Genomic DNA, 24,822 nt, shown 5'->3' with positions numbered 1-24,822 from the left:
ACTCCTCTGGTTCTGGGGTAGTTGTTTCTGGAGACTGACGAGATGCGGTCTTTAAGGCTGTTAGACGGACCACATCATGGTCGTTATTGTTGATCGAAGCTATTAACGGCACGGTTCTTTCAGGAACCTTTTCCCCATGGATAACATCAGACGTCTAATCTACAAGTACCGTTTCTGACACCCCCCCCCCCGACTCAGCACATTTTCAGACTTTTTCTAATTATATATATTTATAGATTCTGTGTTTTTGTTTCTTCTTAAAGTTCCCTGAGATTAGAATTTCCTTACCAGGTAGTTAACTGTCCCAGCAATTTGGCTTTTACTTGGCACTGAAGCTTTTTCCTCGAAGCCCCTCCTCTGTCTTCAGCCTATCACCTCAACATACTCCACCTTGTCTTCTTGGTCTTGTCAGTATGAAGCGAGGTGTGGTTGTGCCTGATTAGTACTTGGTTGAAAGACTGAGATTGCCAGGTACTATAGGTCTCTTGAGGTGTTACTAGGCCTTTCTTCCAGTGCCTGGTATGGTACCAACCACAAAAACATCATGGTCCATCATCACCATCATCATCATAGTGATACTGGTACCAGTTGAACATTAACTCTGTGTTGGGCATTGTGCTGAACGCTCCTGTATCTCATACCATCCTCACCAAGAAAACCCCTAGGAAGTATGGATGCAGCTGAAAATAGGAACTTAGGAAGGTCAAATAAGTGGTTCAAGTCTGTATAACTAGTAGAGGCTGTATTAGGATGCACATTCAAACCTGTCTCACTTTAGAGTCTGAGTTTTTCACCACTATCTGCATTATCCTCGTTTAGTCGTATGTCCTCACGAAATGTTTGTTGAATGGCAAGATTGTTCCCACAGTCTGGCTGGCCTCTGAGGTATCACTAACCATGATGAGGATAGCACCCAATATTTTTGAATACTTAGATTGCTAGGCTCTGTAATAATGTGATGTAAGTGATACGCATCAGGTTAATCTATGTAATCTGCAGAGCTCAGTGAGGACGATTTCCTCCGTTCTGCAGATTAGGAAACCGAGGCTCAGAAAGGCTGAGTTAAGTTGCTCAAGATCACACAGCTAAAGAGTATATACGTTGGGATTTAGCTGCCAGTTATCTCTTGAACAGTGTGAGTCTGTTCTCTTGATCACTATGTTATTGTCTACAAAAAAAAAAAAAGATTAATTTCTCCCTCTGTCCCTTTCTTCTTGCTGCCCCCTTCCTTAGCTTGGGATGCTTTCTCTGTGTCTGTTTCTTTTCATCCTACTCTTTCTGAGAGGCCCAGGCTGCGCTCAGACTATGTCTGAACGTTGCAAAATTAGTTATTCAATTTATATTTTCTTAAACTTTACTTGTAGACATATCCTCACGTTAAAACATCACCTGATTTAAGATTGGTGCTCCATACTGTAAGAGTAGACCTATTTGTCTATCTTATTTCTGACCAAAGGAATGGAACAGAGAGCCTAGTTATAGACCCGTGTATATCTGGACACCTGATTTATGACAAAGGGGGCACTGCTGGGCAGTAGGAAATGAACGGTCATTTTAATAATAAACAGTGCTGGGTCAGTTGGATGTCCACAAGGAAAGAAATAATCTTGACCACTACCTCACGTCATGCACAAAAATAAATTCCAGAGAGATCATCAATCTCAATGTGAAAGTTAAGACAAAATAAAACTTCATTTACAAGGTCACATAGAGTATCTTCATAACCTTGAGGTAGCCATACATTTTTTTAAAGAAGACACCAAGAGCACCAAAAATAAAGGAAAAGATTGATAAGTTGGATGACATTAAAATGAGGAACTTCTCATCATCAAAAGACATCAATAAGAGAGAGAAAAGGCAAGCAGAGTGGAAAGGATACATGTAATACCTACAACCGGCAAGTGGATTCGTATCCAGAGTACGTAAATAATCCAACAGACACGTAAGAAAAAGAGCCCCTCTCCCCCACAAAAATGGGCAAAAGAATATTCCACACTTATAAACTGAGTTGTATACAGTTTTCTTCTCCCAATTCTAGGTTTTAACCAATTTGTCCTGGGTCATTGGCACAGCCTGTTGGCTGGCCTTGGGAACTGTCTAATCCCCTGGCTCATCTTGACATTTTCTTTTATGTCTGGACTGTGGACCCTTCATTTTGCATGTCCTGTGTCACTCAGCTGTTTTTCTGCCACAAGTGCCTCCTTTCTCATGAATACACAATACATCGGTCTCTTCCTCTTTTCCTTTGGCTTGTTAACTTTTGACCATCTATTTTAAGACTCTTTCTCTCCGGCTTCTTCTCCCTTACCATCCCTCCTGCCTCCACCCCACCCCTTTTTCGTTTCCCTTTTTGTCCCTCCTTGTTTAGCCTAAAGACTTGTCGTTGCAATGGTTATCCTAAAATATCTGAAAGCCTTTGGGGGGGTAGGCTCGTACCGTGGGCTCCAGAGGCAGAGCGAAGACTTAAGCCGGGTAATTAGCTACCTTGAGAGTGATGTCATCTCAGTTATGTTCCATTGTCTTGAGTCCTCCAAAGGTGGGCCAGGGTGGGGGGGCGGTGGTTACTCAATGAAGTAGAGGCTGGGCAGTGCCTTGGTCTTAGTGTTGTTTATGGAGGGCCCTATGCCTTGGATGGGCAGCTGGATTATGATAATCTTTTCCAATCTTATCAACAAAGCCCCAAATAGAGCCTTTGAGGATGCCCAGAGCAGCAACTCTCATCTGGGAGAGAGGGCCTGTGTATTGGAATGATTCTTTTGTCCTTCTGGTGGGTCAGGATGGGGCACAAATACTAGCACTCTAATGGTTTCATTCATAGTTAAAAATAATTCCGAGGTACCCCTCCACCTGCAGCCCTCAACATGGGGCTGGTTGACAACCACTGACCTGAAGGGCAGGATTTCCCTTATTTCCTTCTGTGCCATTCTTTTCCTCCATTAGCAGCATCTGTGAGGTGAATCCTTTCGGTTATCTTCTTCTTTGTTTCTTTATGCTTGTTCCTATAGCATATTTTGGACACATTACCACAGAGAAAACACAATGGAAACTCTGCAGGTATGTTTGGACTTCAAAAATTGGGGGACAATGTTTAAAATTCAAGAGTTTAATGTAGTAAATGTAGATTTTTGCCTTCTCCTGAAAAATTGGATGATCTGGGTCTCTACTCCCAGATGGCCCCAAGCGGGCAGAGCAGGGGAGGGGCTTGTCCCTGCTCCTGACACACTCCCTCCCCGTGGCTTGCATCCTTTGCTACCTGCCGAGTCCCCCAAGGCATTGGGGTTTGTCTCTTCCTGAAGTGGGTAAAATAGGCTCTTGTGGGCTGGCCTGGGAACCCAACCAGTACGTTTAATATTGTTTCAGTGAGAAAATGAGTTCCGGCTTTTAAAGAGCAGACTTTGGAAACATCAGAGATGCTAATTTGGGAATGCTTGTAGGGTCCTCTCACAGAACCTGTATGTCTTGAGGTGATGGCCTGTGTCTTGTACTTCTTCTGCGCTGAATGTGGCCTTAGCATCTAGTAGGTACTTAATCAGTGATTTACCTCCTGGGGTTACCGAGTGCCCTTTGTCTGCTCCCTTCCAGGCGGTAAACAGAAACACCTTCTCCCTGTGGACCTGAACCTGTCAGTGCTGCCTGAGACCAGACCGCTGCCTGATTTATCTAGAACACCCACTCGAGCCCTTGATACTCGTGTGGAGTTTGAGATCAGTCCCCTGTACAGAGCTCCCTGTCTTGAGAGAAATGACTTCTTTCCTGATGAAAGATCCAGCCCGTGTTCAGGAGGCCCTAATGAGGAAATGGGAGGACAGAGAGGCTGCACTAAGCCTGCGCTGTTGGCTGATGCCCGCCGAACTGGAGTTCGTGGCAATTCCAGAGTGCTTGCATTCCAAACCCAGGGCGAGGGCTGGGTAAAAGTCCAGCTCATCCCCTTTAAAGAAAAAAATTCTTCCTCTCTGACATTTCGAGGTTTTGACCCAGATCAGTCAGAGGCCACGGAGAGCTCGCAATGTCTGGAGAGTGTGTTTAGTTCCCGAGGCCTGGAGCTGCAGAGAAGCCGGAGCGAGCCAGTGACCTGCTGGGCTTGAGTTGAAGCCCTGCCTTTTCAAGTGTGCCCTGGCCCAGCCTCCCCAGACCTCACAGCGTGGACGGAAGGAGCCAGCACCTTCCCCTCACTCCAAAGTTATCTTTACCCCCCGAAATCAAACATCGCATGCAGCACCCTGTAAATCTGCTTCCTTGTAGGCTTGAGCGTGCTTGCTGAGTAAACATCCTCCCATGTTTTTGGAACTGAATCCATTTCTGCTTCCTGGTCATCCCATGTGGGTTTTTTCTGTTCTGGGTGCCATGCAGAATCAGGTTAATAGAAGGCAGACCTAGCGTTGGGCAGGGGCACCTAAAATGACAGTTTCAACCTTAGTAAATTGTAAGGAGAGTAACAGCGTCGTGGGAAGAAAGAGAAAAGACTTAGATGAAAAATGAAATGAAACAGAGCCTCCCAGACATAGTGCTGCCATAATGCTTTGCGAGTCAGAGTTGGTTCCTGCCGAGCCCTGAGACGGGGACCTTCCTTTGCATGGGCTCAAGCTCTGTTGTGCTGTGGTTGAACCACAGTCAGCCTCCGTCTGTAGGTTTTGTGGCTGCGTCTGGCCCTCCTGACCCTAACTTGCTCTTACTCCGTCTCTCGTGACTTATTTGCCTCTTCTCTCTCACTTCCACCCACCCGTGACATCTCCATCGCCATGGCATTGAGCAGCCACGTCATTCACCAAGTTCACGGGGTGATGGGCCAACTCTGTGCTGAGCCCTACTTCCTTCTCGTTCTCCCTCCTGAAGCAGGAGGCTCCCTGGCAGAGCTCAAAGCCCTTTGTTTATTTGATCCTGGGCGTCTTGGATAAATCAGGAATGTCCTGACATGAACTTAGGCATGTTTTTCTTCCATGGAAAAGGAAACTACGGCAAATGGTATTTAAGTAGGCAGAGGACCATTCCGGGGGACTTGCGTTGGTACCATCAAGGCCACATTCCTTTGGTCATCAGACCAGTAGGTGACTTCGTTATTGGCATGCTCTACCCTGGAGCCCAGAAGGTGTGAATTTGAAGCACTTTCTCCCCTGCTGAGAGCTTGGCACAGATGCTCTGGACTTCTTTTAAAGCCATGGAGTACCATGGTTGTCTTCCAGGTGGTCTTCTTTCTGCTGGGCGAAACCTTGGCCCAGAGTAGTTGCTTGAAGAAGGCTGCTTGGGAGTTGGGGTACAGGATAAGGTTGCTGCCTGGCCTCTCATTCTCAAGCCGTCTTGAAGTTGCAATGATCTCGATGTGTGATATGCTTTGAGTCAGCTGCCCCAGGACCTGAACACATCTCTCACTTCCGATCAGGGCTAGGCTCTTGTGGTACAACTGGTCGCCAGAAACCTTCGCGGGTCTGCGTTCTTTGGATGTGGCGTTGTGGGAACCCAAGACTTCCTGAGTCTGTCTAGGTATATGGGGTCCAGTGAGTTTAGCATCTGAGTTGTTCTGGAACTATTTCTGGGTCTGGGGGCAGGAAAATGTTGGGAGATACGTGCTTTGCTGCAGTGGAGACCTGTCAGTATCCAAAAACAAGCCCAGTCAGTCTCCAGAGCATTGGTGGGAACCCCCCCCCGCCTCCCTGTGAGAGTTTCCAGGTGTGAATGCCCATGTATTACCATGGCAGGGGCAGTGCGGGGTGGGCTGGCGGGTGCTCATCTCATTTGGCCACCTGCCCTGGAGAGAGGAAGCCAGTCGTTGGCCACTGCAGGTCCAGGCTTGGCTGCCGCGCTGTTTTGCTGCTTTTCATGTTGTCAGAGGATCTTCTTGGGAACAAATGACTCAGCAACCTGAATCTCTGGGACTGAGTAGCCTAAGTGCCTTTTGAGAAGTGATTGGACCTATCTGCACAGGCCCTAAAATTCTGAGCCCCGGAAGAGTGGAGATCCGGACTGGTTTTACTCTAGATTCTTCAGGCTGCCACTCAATTTGGTCTCTCCAATTCCTGCCCCAATAGAAGGAGCTCACTCATGGGGTAAGCAGGCAATGTTTTAATTATGCTTTTTGTCCTTAGAAAATTCCAGGAAGAAAAAAGATCCTGGTTTGTGGCCAAAAAAGCAGAAAACAACGAAAATCAGCTACGGCTGTAATTCTGGACTTGTCTGTGGCAGAAAGAGTTAATAGGACGGTGGTCTCAGGGTGGGGGCCATTATATTCTCGGGTCCAGGAGAAGCTCACATGGTTCAAGAAAAGATGATGCCACATTTAGTGTGGGACAGCCCTGTCTGGGTTCTGGGCGCTGTCACTCAAAGAGTTAAGCTAGTCTTATGGCTGGGGAGCCCTCAGGGAAGGCCTGAGCCTGCAGGGACCAGGCCCTCTATGCCCCAGAGCAGTGAGGTCTGGGGTAAAAGAGGGGCTGAGAAGTGTGGCCAGGAAAGCCGAGTGTAGGCCCAACTTTTTTTTTGCCTTGTTTGACCAGCCTTGGCACTGCCCTCTGGCTCTCCAGGGGAAAAGCTGCAGTTCTGCTCTTGCAACACAAGGAGCAGACTGGAGAATTTAGATCTGCGTCACAGAGCTCAGAGAGAGAGAGAGGAGAGAGGGGAGAGAGAGAGGGAGAGAGAGAGAGAGAGAGCGCGAGCGCTCCGTCGATAGGTCTGCTAGCAACAGCCGTGCTGCAGCAGAGAGAGAGAGAGAAATCAAGAAACAAGTCATAGCAACACCGGGCACCAGGTTCTGCCAGCTCACTTGCCAAGCGTTCAGAAATCTGTCAGGGGCCGGAGGCCTCTGGGTAGCCTAGGCTAAGGAGATGACACGCAAGGTGGCACGGGCGGTTCCCGCGGGGAGGAGGTAGGGTGGCCGTGGGGGGCAGGGGTGGGAGCAAGAGGTTTCGGGGCGATGGTGGAAGGTTTAATGGGACCAGTTTCTGGAACATTCGGGACTGCGGCACCTTACGGCCGACCGAGATTTGGGTCTGCGCAGGCGACGATGGGTGGTCCGATGGGCTTCAGGACTTGATGGCGTAACCCCCGTCTTCCCCCACGTACGTATTTGCTGGGATCGGGGGCGATGTCTCTGCGTATGTGGGTGCTCTGTCTTTCTCACCTTCTTTCTTGCTTTTTGCTATTTTTTTTTTTTTCTGAGGGAGGGGTTTTTTCCACTTTAATTTCTTTTCCCTTAGTGTCAGCTGCTCAAGCCTGACCGAGGTAGAGGAAAGAGGAGCAGGCCGTCCCTGGCGTCCCACCTGACCTCCCAGCCTCTACCCCCATTTCCTTCTGTCGGGCAGACAGACAGACAGGCTGGTTTTCCAAGTTGTTTGGGTATCAGTGTCTGTCCGTCCGTATGGTTCTCAGGTAGAAGGTACGGAGTGAGGAGGAGAAGTGTTGAGAGGAAGGCGAGAGGGGCAGCTTTCTAGGGGTTGCCTTGTTGAAACATTCGGCCCTGGGAATCTGGGGCTGTTGGGGAGCAGGTGGGCAGGATGGGGCGTGGGCTGCGAGAAGTGGGGTAAAGCTGGTAGGTTTGTCACTGCGTAGTTGGGGAAAGTGGGGAATGGTGACGCAGTCACTGTTGGATCTTGTTAGGGGCTCTGGGGGGACAGGTAGTGAGGGTCCCAGGATCTGTAGGGCCAGCTGAGAGGGGTTGAGGATGAGCTGAGAAGGGAAGCTAGCATTTAGAGATTAAATGTCATCCTTTTGGCGTTGGAAAGTTGTTTACCTTGTGCTCTCTGTGTCTCCATGTTGGCACCCTTCCAGTTCACATGTGATGGCCTTCCTTGTACTGCTGCATCATTAACTAAGTGACTGAGCTGGCCTTCCATTGGCCAGGGGAGGGCTCTCACTCCAGACACTTCCTCTGATTGGTGGGTGGACCAATGGCAGGTGAAAACCTTTTTTTGATTGGCTGAGGGAAGGGTATCAAATCTGAATTTGCATTTCACTTGCTTAAAGGGGAGGGGGGGGGAAGCCCAGCAGCTTTCTAAAATCTGTTTAGGGGTGTGCGTATGCTCCTGTGTCTGTGCCTGCTTCTGACTGACCAGTTGAAGCCTCTTCCTGTGCCTTTTTAACTTCATGCACTGTAAGGGAGAGGAGCTGAGGGCTCCCCAAACTTTTGTTTTGGAGGGCCAGGGGTTGGGAAGATGGGCACGCAGAAGGTTGACCAAACTGGAAGAAAATACTCGTTCTTTAGTGGGAATTTTCCGATCAGCCACACCTCAGCGTTGCGGCAAAATAAATCTTGGCTCCCCTGGAAACGCATGGGCAAGGTAGGGCAGAGCTGCTACTGCTGCTGTTGCCGCCACCCTGGGCTTCCTGCTGACTCCGGGCTCCTCCCCGGGGACAGGAGATTTGCATTGACGTCCCAGGCTGTCCAGAGCTGAGCCCATTATGGGAAGGACCTGCCTTCTGGAAGCTGCTGCTCCCCGGTGCTTGGAAAGGTGAGGACGGGAACCGACCCCAGGACGCTGCTCAGAAACTGCGTATTTGGTGGGATTTCCGGAAAGCCACGGGGCCGCAAGAGGCTTGGAGGTCCCAGGTTAGAAGGGTTTGTCATTCTGGGGAGTGAGGAGAGTAAGAGCAAAACTAGGGCAGCAGGCTGCTCGCCTCTGGTTGGGGGAGGAGGACTTGGAAAAATCAGGGTCCCAGCTCCCCGTCTGGTCCTTGTTGCAGCCCCCGTGTCTGTGGGGAGGGGGTTTCGGAGCCCTGCACCTTGCGCAGTGGCCCCCGCCCATGACTGCGCATCTGGGAGCGCAATGCGCCCTGGGTCTCTGGCCTAGGACAGCACCGCCCTTCTTATTACATAACGGAGGGCACGGCTGTGCCTTCTCGGCCCTTTCCTGCAACCCTATCTCCTGGCTCCCCAGGGCCCACAGAGCTGGGGAGGGTCTGGTGGGTGAGTGGTGAAAGGCTCCACTCCCTTGGAGGGCTAGCTCTTGTCCAGTCAGTGGTAGGGGCTGGGTTTGAAGACAGAAATGGACTGCTGACCCCCATCTTGGGATATGAAACGCAGAATGTCCTTCTGAATGCCCTGTGTCACCTATGGCCCCCAGGACCTCTCAGGAGGATGGGATGATGCCCTTCTTTCCCTCTTATGCTTTCTGCGTTTTTGAGAGGAAGTTTCTGAAGGGAAAGATGTGACAATTGTGAGAGTAAGGGTTTGGGGGGGGCAGTTGGGAGGTGGTTGACAGTTCCCTCCCCTTGTCTCTGGCTTTCCCTTTCCCTGGGTGGGTTGATAATATTTTTGGACTCCTTTTTATCATAAGGCTGCCATTTTGGAGGCATTTCTGCTCGTCTCCGACATGGTGGCGTTGGTTTTTCTGGTCCTGCTGTGCCAGTTCCGCAGAGTGGGCGGGGGGCGGGGGCTATGACGGAGGCGGCGGCGGCGAGGGGGGTGCGGGGGGGCAGAAGCGCAGCAGAGGCGGGCACAGCGGTGGCTGCCGCAGTGAAGGTGGCCCCAGGGGCAGGACCGCCCAGTCCCACCCTCGGACACAGCCCTGGCTTTGCCAGAGCGTGGGCATTGCTCCCCGAAGGCCTGGGTCTCCCATGCCTTCATCGGCCTGAGGCTTAGAGCAGTCCGGGGAAAAGCCTTCTTTGGGGCGGGAGGGTGGAGGCAGAGATACGGCAGCTCATCTCAGACGTGTCGGACCTGTGGTTTGTGTTCCCCAAATAGGTTCTGTCTCTGGCAGTCTCCCCATGGAGACTGGGGGTGGGGTCCATGGCAGCTCTGAGGATTTGTTTGGATGGCCCTGCCTTTTTCCCGTTTCTTCCTCTCTGTTCCTTCGCACGCCCCCTGCCAGTGCCATGGATCCAGCTGTAGTCCTCCAGTGAGACTCCCTGCTGCCCGTCCCTCTCCTCTCCAGGCCCTTCTGCGTGCAGTGGCCATCTTGTCTTTCTTGCTCAGAAATTTAAAATGGTTTCTCATCGTTTCCAGAAGGAGATTCCTTCCCTTTAGCAGTATGCTGGAGGCTGTCTGAAACTAGTCTCGTCTTAGCTGTCCTACACTCAGTCTCACCTCTCTGAGTTTCCCTAGGTGGACCACGTATTCCAGAGAAACCAGACGAGTTACTTTTTCTTGCTTTTTCTGTCTCTCTGTTCTCACTAGTGATACTCTCCACGCCTCCTCTCCACTGCACCCACCTGCGGCAGTCCCACCGTCTTCCGTGGACCTCTCCTGATTACCTTCACAAGAAGCAGCCCTCCTCCCATCCGGCCAGACTCCCATACGCTCCATGCTTCTTTTGTGCTACTGTAGATGTGCTGTGGTTCTTCGTGTATAAGTCTTATGTCACCTATTAGATTGTGAGCCCCAGGAAGCTAGGGAAAAGAAGGGAAACATGTACCTGTGTGGTGCTTTCTGTTTGCCAGGTACCACATCCGTCTGGTTCACGGCGGTTATTTCGTTTATTTCTCACCTCAACCCTGCGAGGAGAGTCCCATGGCCGGTAAGTGTGTTGATCGTGATTAGAACCCTGGTCTGTCAAAGCCTTTGCATTTTTCTTCTCTCAGTCTTCAGTGTCTGCAGAATGCCGCATACGAAGTAGATCCCCAAAATGTGTCTATTTAAGGAGTTTTGTGAGTCCCTGATGTTCTGTGAGAGTTTGGGTGGCTCATCCTCCTGCGCCCAAGGTCTGGGTCACTTGGCTCTTCCATGCCACCCTCCCTGCTGCCTCATTAACTTTCTCCTCTTTCTTTGAGGCTAGGTTCACCCAAGACAATGGGGATTTTTTGTAGCTGAAATTGATGGACTAACAAACCTCAGTTTTCCTAGTCTCCTTCCTCTCGAAAGAGGAGGCAGAGGTGGGATAGGTTGTAGCCTCTTCAGAGCAGGATAAGCTCCGGAATCCAGAGATCAGTGGAGACCGTAGAAGCAGAGACATGGCGCTTGGGCAGACCTAGGTTTGCATCTTGACTCTGCCTCATTTTAGCTGGGTGGTTTTAGACAAGTTACTTGATTTTTCTAAGTCTTGGTGTTTTCGGTCAGTGAGATGGAGCCTCTATACCTGCTACACAGAAATGCCTAATATATTGCCAAGCAGATAGGTTCCCGAGAGAGAGTGATGCAGCTCCATTCCCCCTGCCCAGTTGTCTAGTGGGGATTTAAGAAAGGCACATAGCGGGTGGCTCGAGAAGAACTGGGGGAGAAGGGAGCTTACGTGCATTCAGTGGTATCATAAGCAGGGGCAGGGGAGGAGGTAACCCGGCAGTATGCACCTGAAGCCTGTGGGGTAGTGCCTTTCCCCCACCTGGAGTAAATACCCTCTTTTGCATTAGGAACTTTTGCATCAGGAAAACACCATGGAAACGCCATGAGCATTGGTGGTGGCGGAGTGAGGGTTAAACAGTGAGCCTTCCTGGGATCCTTTTGATGCCAGGTTAGTTTCCCTTCTTTCCAAACGCAGCAGTGGCTGCCTGCTTCCTGATGCTGTTGCATCCCATGGGAGGGGAGTCGGGCACCCTGAAGCCCCCCGTCACCAGTTCCGGGGCTGCAGAGCAGAGAGTGACGACAGCCCGTGAGTCGTCAGCCGACGGCAGCGGGGACCCTGGTGACGGCTGCTTTGTTGTTTTTTTCCTCTTCGGATGATGACTCAGTGTGTCGGGAGCCTGGAGATGGAGCGCTCAGCCGAGTGGCCAGGACGTTCTGTCAACATGAAAGCAGCAAAAACAGTTTGTCGGGGCTCAGCGCTGACCCCGGGCTGGGGTCATTTTCAGGAAGGGCTTGGCACAAGAAAGACCACCGCCAGGCACGGGATTGGGGGTGACGTCGGATAACTCAATAGGACCCTATAGACCCTTGAATTTTAGAATCTGAAAAGAAAATCAGCTGTTTGTGTTTTATTAGATGAGCTTGGCAAACAGGATCACTTCTTGAACTCCTCTCACTGGTCCCCAACGAGAGACATCTTCCCAGGTTCAGAAAACCCTTTGGGATTTCTCGATTGTGGCTTGTTGCCTTGGATGGAGGGCAGGTCCCTTCTAGGGGGCAGGGGTGGGCCTGGCAGTCCTAGTGCCCGTTATGGGGATATGGAGTCGTAGGTTTCCTCTGCTGGCATCACGTGAAGGTGGTGGATCCACAGCACAGGCCTCGAGATGAAGACCAGCTCTTGGGCAGCCCACTTCAGCCTCTCCTTTCCTTATTATCTCAAATCAAAGTCTTATCTTCTCCCCTTCATCTTCCTCATTTCCTTCTTAGGCGCAGTAGTGGGCCTGAAGCCCTTGACCTTTGCGGCTGTGTGTGTGTCATCATGGCGGCTCAGGGTTCTAGACTTTTCTTGAATCTGCAGCATTGCGCTTTGTGCGCGTGACACCCCCCCCCCCCCGCTCCGCCCCGCCCACCCGGCCCCGCCCCACCAGGCCTTCTTCGGAGCAAGAGAGAACATGGGCCTCCATCGCCACTGAATCTCAGCCAAACCGTCATCCCCAGCATCTGGCCTCCCTCCTCTCCTCCCCCGCTTTCGGCCGGCGTCTGGGGTGGAGGAGCAAACAACTTGTGGGAGGAGATGGAGGGACAGCCTGGCCTGGAGCTCTCTGCCTCCCTTCCTCGTGTGCCATTTTTCAGCCTCACGCTTCCTGTGGATGGATGATGCCAGCACTGACATTTGTCGCTGAGCACTTCCTCTCCCCGAGGACTTCCCCGTGCGACTCTTTTGGGGTCTGGAAAGAGTGGCTCTGGGGCCTTGGGAGCCAGAGAGGACAGGGGGACCTGGCCCAGGTCACAGCAGACTGTGAGACGGGCGAGGGGTGGGAGCTGGCCGACCCCACCCAAGCGCAAAGGCAGCCCCGGCCCCTTTGCGTCATGTCTTTTGCAGCCTGAGGAGAGAGCAACTTGACCTAAAAAAATTGTATATATGTGGGTGTTGGATCCTTTGTGTGTCTTTGTCCAGAAGCTGTGCATGTGATGAGAGCCTAGGTTCTGTACTTCAGAGAACTGTTGTCCTTCAGGTTTGTTTTCAGAAAGATGTGACGGATGGGCCGTCCTTGATGAGACCGCGTGCCCGCTGGGACTGGCCTTCCTCCAGGATGCTGGGCCCGGCGTGGTGTTTCTTCTGTCAGTGGACGGTGGGCCGCAGCGGAGGGCCATGTCCGGGGGCCCAGAAGGGACCCTGATTGGGGCCTGCATGTGCATTGCTTGGTTGGCCCTGGGAACTGAGCCCACCTTTCGCTTCTTCCCCACAGAGAACTCAGAGGAGTTCAGCTCCATGAGTAGGTGACAAACTCCTGGAGACTCAGCTGACGATGGTGCTGGTGTGCAGAAGACAGTTGTCATCCTGTGGGATAAGTGTGTGCCCGTTTGCATTCATTTGGAACAAAAAAAGGAGCTGCCTGGCAGCCTGGCTCTCTGCAGTAAGTATTTTTTTGCATTCTTTTATCCCTTCAAACGTCGGAAGTGGATAGATGTTCATTGAACCTAGCCAGCTGCTGTGCCTTCTGCATTCTTTCCTGCACATTGCCGCCCTTGGTCCTCCAGAAGAGAGAACTGGATCGATTTCCTCATGCTGCTGGAGAGCTGCAGAGAGGCTAGAACTCAGTGTTCAGCCCCCGCGCATCCCCCTCACATTCAGGAGGTGTCGATTCTCCCTAAAACAGAGAGCCAAAAGTCCGGGTCCCTCAGAGCAGAGTGTTCACGGGCTGAATGGAAGGGCCCTGCCTGCGCTCATTGCCCCCAGCAGGGAGGTGAGGCTCTCCGTTGGCTGGCTGGAGGAGCTGGGGGAGGGGGGTGGGCCTTGCCAGCATCTAGCATGGTTCTCTGCCAAGTTCTAGCTCCAGATCTCTAGGCCGCTAGGAACCTAGACTATATATAGCGTTGTGCTAAGCAGTTCTTATCAGACGTGTCTGCCCTCCCCTGCGGGAGAGGAGCGCTTCTATCAGAGAACCAGAACCTGGAAAGTGTGAGCCATCTCCATGGGGCCTTTTATGCTGGGGAGGGTGTGTGTGTGCGCGCCCATGCACACACGCGTGCATACGTGTATCTGTGTATGTGTGTGTGTGTCTGGTTCAGGGCTGCCAAGCTTTCTCTCCTTCCCCCTATTTCACATGCTAGTAGATTCAGCATCTTGTGGAGGAGGGCGCTGATGTAGGCTGAGGGCCAGGAGGGGCTGGTGCTTCTCGAAGGTTCCTGGATCCTGGGTTTGGAGGAGAGAGGCTGGGCACGTGATGTGGCTGAAAGCACAGTGTGGCCTCCAGTGTGTCTTCCTGGTTTCCGGTTTGCCCTGCTTTGCCCGAGGATGTCTTTTGACCTCTCTCTTCCTTCTTTTGAACCTGCTGCCTTCCCTGCCTTCCTCCAGCCCTCCCTCGTCCGTTCTTGGATTTTCTGTGGGATATGTGAGGCAGACCCAGCTATGGGCATCCGGGAGCTTGTCTGTTCCCCGCCCTCACCCTCGTTTGGGGCTTCCGGAAGTCTGGCTTGACCGGCACAAGGGGCCAGCTGTCCTCAGAGGAGCTGGTGGTGAACGAGCATGTCATGCTGGGAGGTATAGGGCAGAGTGGGCTGGGTCTTTGCCTCCTCCCTTCCAGAGGTGCTGTTGAGCCCCCAGTTTGTGTGGTTCTGTGACTGCAAGTGCTGGTGGATGTGACGCCATCCCAGTCTCGTCGGTGAACCATCACCACCCTGCTTATTGGAAACCAGGCGTAGCAAGGAAGATAGGATTCAACGCCCTCCTTCCCTGCCTCCCAGGTAAGTCAGGTGTGGGCCACCCGTTCCAGGCCCTCCCCTACCCCCTGCTCTTCCCACGAGGGCGTTTTCCTTATTCAGTGGAGAAGCCTCAAACTTCTCCATTCAGAATCTCCCAGACAATTGCTCCCTTCTTTCCATTCTCCTCTTCCTGGCTTTTCTGTGAATGGGGTTAGTAACCAGCGAAGGCTCGGGGGCAGGGCGGCCAGCCTAAGCGATCAGGCACTGGCCATGTGGGAGATGGCGGGGTGTGGTCGTTGGCAGAACAGTTGGGCCTCCCGCAGTAACTGACCAGCCGCTCTCCCTGACCCCCTACGAATAGCACGACATTCTGAATGCTGATCCCTCAGAGGGGCTGCGAGCCCGCTTGGGAACTGGGCCTCCTCTTCCTGTGTCGTCTGGACACCTTTAGCCTCGCTTAGTGCAGTGCTGTGGTCTGGAGCTTATAGACTGTGGGCTGGGCAGTGGACTTTGGGGCTCTTTCCAACTACTTTGGGTTTTTCTTTTTTTTGTTTGTTTGTTTTTTGTTTTCTTGAGTGAATAACTACTATCCTCTAGGCCCTCATTACCTTTACTTAAAAAAAAAATCCTGGCTCAGTAAACCATTGCAAAGATCTCCAGGCAGTTTGACGTAGAAATGTTTCTTTCTCCGCGTCACCTGTTGCTGGTCACAGTAATAGCGATCGTGATTAAAAACGGTGAGGGCCTGCAGAACTGGGGAGGTCCGTCACATTACAGAGATGGTTCAGAAGGCAGACCGGAGGCAATGTGGCAAACATTACCAGGAAATCTTTCTCCTATCAAGTAGATTCCTGCCACATTCTGGGCCAATAGGCCTGGTTGGAATGAGCTGACAGCAGATTGTCTGGGGTCTAAAGATAAAAGGGATGGTGCTGGGTAATTTTATGACGCTCTCGGCTAATGTCAGGGGGCACCTGTGGGATGCCAGCTCTCTGCCGTTGCCTCGTGGACGCGGCTGTTGTTTCCTCCCCACTCCCCCCGCCCACCCCTACCCAGGGAAGTCTGATGTACCCTGCCTCCCAGCGTTTCGTCTTCTCCTCTTCCCATCTGAGATGAGTCTCTGAGTTGGCTGTGAGCAGCCTGAGATCCTCGCTGAGTGAGGAATCCAGGGCCGTTTGGAAGAGTCCGACGTCTCTTCCTTCAAGGAATTTGACAAGTCTCAGCCCCTCCAGCAGTAACGAAGGGAGGGATGGCTAGGGGTGTTGGACCTGGAACATGAATAAAGCAGACAGATCAGCCTTGGTGCAGCTGGGGAGATGAAGAGGAGCTGGCCAAGTCCCTCAAGATGTGTCAGCTAGAGTCTGGCCAGCGCTGGCTGTCAGGCTGGAGCCAGATGGAGCTGCTGGCCATGCTCGGGAGCCTTCGCTGTCCTGTGTGCAGTGCGTCCCCGGGCCTGGCTCCGGGTGACCGCTGCCTCCATTCACAGCCCTGCCCTCAGCAGGGTGGGGAAGTTGGTTTTGCTCCTTGAGATGTAGCAGCCTCTGTGGCCTCTGGTGTTCCCGGAATTGGGGTTGGTGCTCGCCGGCTGATTTTCCTACTTCTGTCCCTCACCTGGTTCTTACCTTCCTGTTCACCAGCCTGGCTTCTCCAGACCTGGAACGTTATGTGGCAGAAGCCAGGCTGGCGGAATAGCTGGCATCCGCTGAGAGGGGGGCCAGGCGTAGCTGGCACTCCTTTTCGACCTTTGAACCCCTGCAGTCTGGGAGCCAGGAGGCAGCGTGGGGCCTTTCCAGCTGGGGTCCGGCAGCGGTTAACAGAGCTGGTGGCGCTGGAGCCGTGGTGGTGTGGCGTGGCCAGGAGGCATGGGGGAGGGGCCCTGCCAGGGGACCCGATTGGTCAGCACCTTCCTATTCCATTGAATCCTGGTCTGGTCAGGGCTGTGAATTGTTTAGTGCATATCTTAGCTCTATCCCCTGGCACGAGTGCCCCGGAGGCTGCAGCTGCAGCTTTAGAGAGGATCTGTACCTCATGCTGGTCACTTTTTTGGGCATGTTGCCTCCCTCTGAAATATGCGAGAGAGAGTGCCTTTTCCACTAGCCGGCTGTCTGTGGGAGGCCCTCATCTTGCATTGCTTTTCTGGGACTTGGAGTGTCTGTGAGGAAAGCAGAGACTGGGTTTGGTTCCTTGGTAGCTCCTTCCGCAGGAGCTGCTCGTGGGCTGATAAGGCCAGAGAACGCCTCCAGGCCCCGGGCCTTTGCGGAGCCTGATGCAATAGTGCGGAGCCTGATGCAATAGTGTGGAGCCTGGGCAGGGGAATAGCAGGGGGACAAGGATGGAGAGAGCCATGCGGGGAGATGGTTGTACAGTGTCTGACCACAGGATCAAGGCCAGGAGGGGGTTGGAGGAGGTGTCCAGCCTTTAGCCAGGGCTGCCTGCTGTGGCCTGAGTGAACACGTGTGTGTGTGGAGCCCAGAGACAGGCATCAGAGTTCTTGGTCTCAGCATGCAGGCCAAGGAAAGGGAAACTGACCTTTGTCAGGGCCCCCTTTTGCTTATTTCATTTCATGCTCAGAACAACCATATGCAGTAGGTGTTACTTCCCTTTTATGGTTAAAGAACTGTGATTGTTCAGTGACTTAACCAAGGTCACACACTTGGTAGGTGGCACGACTGAGATTTAAACTCAGGCGCTTCTGAGTCCAAAGCCTGTACTTTTTCTTCATCCTCTTAGGCTGAAGCCAGACATTTTTGGGAGCTAAGACCTTCAGGGGATAAGCAAATGATGTGACCCAGAGTGAAAGGCCAGATACCCAGGGGACTCTGCGGTCACAGGGAGGGCTGCATCACATCCCTTTTGAGGGAAGCAGGGCAGGGGCAGATACCCTTTGGTATACGTGGATAGGCAGGCAAATACATTCCTTCTACAAATACGTCTTCAGTCTCTGCTGTATATATGCCAGGCACTGTGCTAGGTGCTAGGGATGCAGAATTCCACTAAACCGAGTTTATGCTCTTATGGAGTATATATTCTAACGTGGGGAGAGATCATTAATAATAATAAATAGAATTTAAAAATAAAGTAGACATATATGGAAAAGAAGGACACTCCTACATAAGAAGAGGCATCCAGATGTTGGTCAAGGAGGGAATTTGAGAGACGGAAGGACCTCGGCCACCTGGGGAAGCCATATTGATTGAGCCTCCAAAGAGAACTGTTACACAGACTAACCCCTCTCTTCCTAACAGCTGGGAAAATCCATCCAAGGTCCACAGAGCTCACAGGAACTTGGAGCGAGTCAGGAATCAAGGTGGCCGTAGCCTGTAGTTTGGTCACCAGCAGACTAGGATTTTCTCCATTAGCCGTGGCTGCCCCTGACCTTCCATCTTCCACCGTCACCAGGCGCCAGCTGGCATCCCCACCTCAGCCTGGTCACCGTGGCCACCTCTGGTCCACGCAGCACGGGGGGCCACTCGGGTTCAGTCTTTGCTGAGTCACTGGTAAAACATATGTCTGCAGGAGGCAGACTTCAGCTGAGCCTCTCCTGCCAGAACACGTGGTTGCGAGATTTCGCAGTAGGGAAGGGACAGGCAGAGGCTGAGGGAGGGGAGTCCCCTTGTATCAGATGCTTGGACGAGCTCTGTGTCTTGAGAGGTCGGTGGCTGGGGACGGGGGAGGGGACATTTCCTGTGTGCAACCTCTGGGCTCAGGACTTGTTTACATAGTAGGAGTGCAGTGGCTGCTGGGCCCAGGGTGAGTTGGGCCACGAGATTCTCCCTCTTTGGTGCCATGGTCCTTGCCGCCTGGCCCACCCTGACCATGGAGACTGCCACCTGCTGCCAGGGGGCCGTGTGGGTCTTGGTGGCGTGTGGTTGTGGGGGCCCGGGGAGCCTGTAGATGAGTCTCCAGGCCTGGGTTCTGGCTCCCTTGGTAAAAACTCACTCACCCCCTTCACCTCTTTGGGCCTCGGTTTCATTATCTGTAAAATGAGAGGGTTGAATCAGAATCTTTTTGGAGATTCCTGCCAACGCCCATATGGGGGCTCCCTGGATGTTCATGGAGGTATTTCTTAGCCGGAAACTCAGGATCTGCATCACAAGAGAGGGGTGGGACCTGGAAGACCCGTCTGAGAGCAGCTGTAATCGTGTTTTCTGAAGGGACACTGTCGGCATGAATTAGGGCGGGTGGGTGGAGACAGTTTCTGAAAGACCTTCAAAAGCAAGTGCGAAGGGTGAAGATGGCACGAAGGTGGCTGATGAGGACCCTCCAGGTGACCGAGGACGTGGACTGTGGCTCCCACCAAGAGGCTTGTCGAGATGGGCCGTGTGGGAGCTGCTGGGGGCTTGCTGTGCTGCAGGGGGTGACTTGACATGCCGTGCCCCAGGAAAGATGTACCATCCTTTCTGGCCCTAAATCCTGGAGAGAAAATAGGACTGCAGGGCCCTTGCGTCCTGTGCATTCCCTGAGACTTATCCTCAGGGTCTGTGCCCCTTTGCTGTCAGGAAGTTTCCCTTTATATTTAGCCTTCTTTTCTCATGTGGTTGTTTAAGCCCTTCTATTTAAAAAAAAAAAAAAAAACGATAAAAAGACAAGAGAAAAGAAAACAAAAACAGAAATATCTCAGAGCTACCAGCTCCATTTTGGCTTTTTAGTCTTGAGTCATTCTTTAAAAGACAGCAAAAATGAAACACATACAGCAAAGCCCAGGGTCCCAGGCCCTTCCGGGCTTTTGTGCAAAACCAGGCTGTGGCCAGGAGTGGCCAGGTCCTGGCCTCACTTCTCTTCTCCATGGCAGCCTCAGTCCCTGACGTCCACCATGTTTCCTGGGCTGCGTGGGTAGGAACCCTGAGGCGGAGGCACACATTGTGCAACCCGCTAGACAGAATGCAGAGCATTAAAAATAGCTGCATTTCTCCAAGATGCTGTCTGCTTGCCACTCTGCAGGACACTTACCTGGGATTCGTAACTCTGAGCCCAGCCTCCCCAGCTCCCAGGAGGGTGGTGTGAAGAGGGATTTGGGCTAGGATGCAGGCAGGAGAGGAATTGACTAGTAACCATTGTCTCACATGTGCCGTGCGATGTTTCACAGTTCTCTTCATGTTTGCGAGCTCTTTTGGCCTCACACAGCCCTGTGAGGGCAAGTGGGTGGTATTAGCCCTGTAGTTGATGACACTGAACCAGAGAGAATCCTGCCAGGGTCTAACTGCTTGTATCCGCTTAATTTGGGACACCCACCCAGGCCCCCTGAATCTGGTGGTCATTTCCTCGGGTTCTAGTTGTGGGACCCATGGAGCGGGGCAGGGGTCGGGGTGGGTCTTGGGCAGTTGACTTGATCTCTCTAGGTTTGGGGTCGCTTCTCTATATATTGAAGGGGCAGGAAACCTCAGAATATCTGGGTTCTCCCGTTCTCCGTTCTTTCAACTTCTTGGAGCTCTTGTGAAGACTGGCTTGCGCTCCTTGGCTGGGAAGCCAGCCATGCGTCATGTGTTTCTGGTGAGGCTTCTTACATTTGGAAGCTTCTGGAATGTGCAGTGCTTCAGACAGTGCTGACATGTCTGTAAGGGCACTTGCTGTGTGTCCCTGTGGTCATGCTTCTGCTAAGTAGCTCTCTTAGAAATGAGGCCTCACTGTGGGGTCTTTGAGATTTTCCCATCGGATTTATAAGGTACACACGGAGCTTTGCCCAGGATGCACACTGCGTGTACGTTACCTGTTTGTTAGCTACTTTTAGTGTACGGCACCTGCTGGAAGAAGTGGCTGAGGTACAATGGTAAAGTAAGATGCTGGACACGCTGGCTTCAGCTCGGATTGTGTGAATCACTATTGACTTGAAGAAGTAGCCCTTTCCCACGGAGAAGGTGGTCAGAGAATTCTTGGTGTCAGTGTTTTCTGAACATTGAGCACAGCCCTCACCCTTTAGAAGGAGAGCTGCGCGTCTTCTTGGCCATGAGGCCCCTCTGTGCGATCTTCATTCAAATAGGCCACAACCTCTTCGAAGGGGAAAGAAGTGTTAATTTACAGCACATTTAGCCACGGTGGCTTAGGCTTTATCCCGGGGTGTTGCCTGAAGAAGGACTGGGATTGGACGTTTGTCCATGTGTATCCCCCGAATGCAGCCTCGGCTTGTAGAGAAACCCCGTGAGGGGGAAGTTACCGGGGGATTGTTTCGGTGGATGCAGGCTTCAGTAACTTTACCTATGAAGATTTGTCATATCAGACCCTGTTTGCCTGGAGGTTGGGAAAGAGGATGGCTGAACCTGTAGCAGGGAGGGTGGCTTAGGCTAGACTTTGGGAAGGACTGTGGCATCCCCTTTGCGGAGGGTTCCCAAGGAAAGATGAGGCTTCTTTATCTGAGAGGGGGAGACTGGAGGTCCTGGACAGGGGCCTTTGGGCCTGAGTCTGTGAACTCTGAGGCCACCCCAGAACAGCATGAGTGTGGGTGTCAGGATCCGGCGCAGGCTTCATCTTTCCTTTCTGCCTCTGAAGCACGCCTGAGCCTGGGGCGGGGTCGGGGGGTTGGGGGGGACGGACACATGAGCATTGTTTCTCCTTGCAGAGAGAACTCCTGCCACTGACCGTATAGGACTGATAATATTGGAAAATAAAAAAGGGAGAAAGGCACGTTGCCCCTCATCCCTGGCAGGAAAGAGCCCTGAGCTGCTCTAATCCTGATTTGTATCACTCCCCCCGCCCCCCCCCCCCAGTTCCTCCTAGCCCTAGGGATCTTTGATAGGCATCAGAGACGTGAAGGAGCACGGTCACGCGCGTGTGTGTGTGTGTGTGCGTGTGCGTGTGTGTGCGCGTGCGCGTGTGTGTGTGTGTGTGTGTGAGAAAGAGAGAGAGGGGTGCGTGAGGCAGGGCCATGCATAGTTGTTGGAGAAAGGCAGGAGATGGAAGAGGAATATCTCAGGGCAGGTCCACAGCTCTGGGACCACCAGCATTGCCTGCTGTTCTAAAGGCACGGGTGTGTGTTGAAGTGAGCATACTACTTAGAGGTGACCAAAGTCCAGAGTCAACCAGTTAATGTCTAAATGAGGGTTGTATTGAATACGGAGAATCATGTATCCTTTTGTATTGTTAGTGCCTGCAGATTTAGCATCGAAAGGCCTGCCAGGTCAGGAACCTTTCCCTGGTTCCCCCCTTTATAAGATCATGCTTATTTTATATCAGCTTTCTATCTCCCTTCTTTTCTGTTTCTCATCCTCACTCACTCCTTAGGTACACGGGAATATTTGTCCATGCGTTAGTGTTACCACTTCCTTGGGGTCCAGTTCTTCCGGTGTCCCTGACATCATAGAATGTCTTACTTTTATTTCACATGTGAACACGGCACAGGCTCACTGCAGAGATGAACCGTTTTTGAAATGGGGCAGCTCCCCATCTGGTCCTGGAGAAGGTCATCCAAAGCCCTGAGGAGATGGGAATCCAGGGTCTCCTTGCCAGGACCAGCTCAGACCCATGTCGTGCTTCCTATCTGGGGTTCGAGTTGCTCAGGCATGAATCCCCCACCCCTCAGCCCTATTAGCTGTTTCTTCTTTTCAGCTTGAACCCTGAGTAGTGGCCTGGAAAGTCTGAGACCACATGTCACCTTGCTAGGTGAGGAGGGGGCAGAGAGAGAAGAGAGTGACAGGGACAGAGAGGAAGGGAACGTGGGCTCCTGGCCACTGGCCTCTCTCCAAGACAGGTGAAGTCTGTGTTCAGAAAGGAACTCATTTAATCTTTTGGCCCTAATAGCAGTTATTTGTGTTTTCTCTCCCTCTCTCTTTTCCCTCCCTCTCCCTAACCTCCCCCCCCACCCCCCGCCCCCGCCAGCCCGCCTCCAAAAGAATTTAATCTGCTGGACAACAAACAATACTGTTATAAAACTTTGAAAACAAGAGGGCGCGGCCTCCCTGACAAGGAGAAGGGCATGCCGGGTAATGGGCGAGGGAGCCTGCCAGGCCCGAGATGGAGCCAGGCAAGAGCCCAGTTGGCTGGGCACCTGGGTGCCCGCCCCTGCCCAGCCCACCAGCCGTGCCATCCCCAGTCCAGAGGGGAAGGAACCGAAACAAAAGTGGGGGCAGCGGAGCTCTTGAAAAGGGGAAGTTGTACGTGTTCCCCTCTCCGATCTGATGGGAATGCACTAGACTGTGAAACTACCCCCTCCTCCCCCCTCCCTCCTCCCCCCTCTTCTTCCCTCCCTCCTCCCCCTCCTCCTCTCCCTCCTCCTCCTCGCTCCCTCCTCCCCCTCACTCCCTCCTCCTCTCTCCCTCCTCCCCCTCCTCCTCCCCCTCCCTTCTCCCCCTCCTCCCCTCCTCTTCCTCCCTCCCTCCTCCTCCTCCCTCCTCCCCCCTCCTGCCCTCCTCCCCCTCCTCCTCCCTCCCTCCTCCCCCCTCCTCCCTCCTCCCCCGCTCCTCCTCCTCCCTCCCTCCCCTCCCTCCTCTTCCTGCCTCCTCCCACTACTCACTGTTCCAGGTCCTGAGACTGGCAGACAGAGGTCCTGATAACAGAATGAGGCTGGCATAGCCGTGAAGGTACAGCCACCAGCCTGGCCAGCTGCAGGGGAAGCAGGAGAGAAAGGTGTTCCAAGCTGGCTTTGGACTCCAGACCTACCCTCTGTCTGCCCAGCCTCCCGCCCCCCACCTAGGGAAGTGGAACCAGGTCATGGGCATGACCCGGTCCATGTGCTCTGCCAGGTGTGTGCCCAGGTACTGGGTAGAACCGCCACTCGGAGGTTAGTGGGTACGCCCTGGGCTTCCTGGTGCCTGCCGGGGCTGTGCTCCTGGGAGGATGTCTGACTTGGGGAGATGCTGTGCTCTCCTTCCAGGAGGAGTGGGGGCAGTACTGCAGAGGCTGGGCACGCCTCTGGAAAGGTTCCTGGGGACAGAAACGTGCCTCACCCAGCAGGCAGGCATGCGGTCCTCTGAATGGGGCTCCTGGCAGCATACTGTACCTGCTAGTTACTCCTGGTGGCTGCAGGAGGGGGTGACCCAGCTCCTCCTTGGGAGGTGGGGAAGCTGGGCTCTGGGTGTCTCTCCCCCAACCTCCAGAGTTAGATTTCACCTGAGCCTGAAGTTTCACTTCTGAGTCCATCTTCACTGGGTCAAGTAGATGATTTGGGAGTGACAAGGGAGCAGTGTTGGTGGTTTTTCTTCAGATCTGCGTTGGCTTGGACCTGTGAACTGTGGTGGGCATTGCGTGTGTGTAATAGACCAAAGGCACACTTACTTTTCCTCTTGTGGAAAGCACCAGCTTCCCTGAAAGCAGTTCAGGGCTGTGCCCATATTCTGCCCAGCCTAAGTCACTCTCTGGGAAACAGGGAGGCGTCCTTGATCCCATCTTCACGCCACCCCTCCTCCTCCCCTTCACTGCCCACTGTCACCTGCTACCCCCCAGGCCCCATGGCATCCCCAGGGCAGGATAGCCATGTGCATCCTCCCGGCCAGCCAGTCATCCCGATTAGGGCCTCCATGCCCTGTCCTGAGTCTGGGAGGTGGGGAGATTTCCAGACCCAAGTGGTGTTGAGGAAGGGCCAGAGGCCTCGGAACATAGACCTCCATACCCCTGCCCCAAGAGAAACCAGAGCTGCTGATGCTGGGCCCACACAAGCTGAGAACGTGGTGATTTTTTTTTACCTCAGGGGTCATCGGGGGGGGTTTAGTGGGTCTGGAGTATGTCATCCCACCTTGGGATCTAGGGCCTGTGAAGTGTGGTGGTTCCTGGATGCTGAGTCCTCATGGGGGCCAAGCTGCCAGAGAGAGAGAGGAAGAGAGAGCGAGCCAGTTCCACGTTCCCCTCCTCCACGGCCCCCTGGATATATACCTTTCATTTTATCACCCTTTCCTCTGATTCATTAACCACAGCTAGTTGGCAACAGGTCCCACCCTGACAGCTTAAGACAAAATGTCCAGGACACTGGGCCAGGGCTAGAGCCGAGAGTGACAGGAAGCTGGGCTGGGCCTCTCTGTTCAGACGTACAATGGTCTGGGACTAACTCAAGGGCAGACTGTTCCCCTTTTTCAAAAGGGCCTTTTCTAGGCCCCTCTCTCACCAACATGACTCTTCCTCACTCCCAGGAGCCCTGAAACCAGCATTCCCAGCGGCAGGAAGATGGATGATCTGGGCTCCACTTCCGGCGCTCCTCCCCCACTCTGGCTGGAACTTGCGTCAGTCATGTAAGTAGCTGTGACTCAGCACCCAGCTGGGTTGGGAGGGAGGGA

General features: G+C 53.1%; 1 long non-coding RNA gene across 15 annotated transcripts in view; it reads left to right on the top strand.

The window, feature by feature from the left end:
• The first annotated feature begins 6,896 nt into the window (after nt 1–6,896).
• The window catches only part of LOC132509437 (uncharacterized), a 31,655-nt gene continuing 13,729 nt past the window's right edge, over nt 6,897–24,822 (top strand). For 3 of the 15 annotated variants that reach the window (XR_009536982.1, XR_009536981.1, XR_009537007.1), the window contains exons 1-6: nt 6,897–8,435; nt 10,100–13,053; nt 13,171–14,668; nt 22,436–22,710; nt 23,078–23,298; nt 24,679–24,777. This is a non-coding gene — a long non-coding RNA (uncharacterized LOC132509437). Of the gene's footprint in view, nt 8,436–10,099; nt 13,054–13,170; nt 14,669–22,435; nt 22,711–23,077; nt 23,337–24,678; nt 24,778–24,822 lie in introns of all 15 variants that reach the window. The other 12 variants (XR_009537004.1, XR_009536990.1, XR_009536993.1 and 9 more) reach the window with 12 other exon arrangements.

Source organism: Lagenorhynchus albirostris, chromosome 2 (assembly GCF_949774975.1).
Source record: "Lagenorhynchus albirostris chromosome 2, mLagAlb1.1, whole genome shotgun sequence".
Taxonomy (NCBI): domain Eukaryota; kingdom Metazoa; phylum Chordata; class Mammalia; order Artiodactyla; family Delphinidae; genus Lagenorhynchus; species Lagenorhynchus albirostris.
The sequence above is the reverse complement of the archived record's forward strand: the minus strand, read 5'-3'. Positions and strand labels throughout refer to the sequence as shown.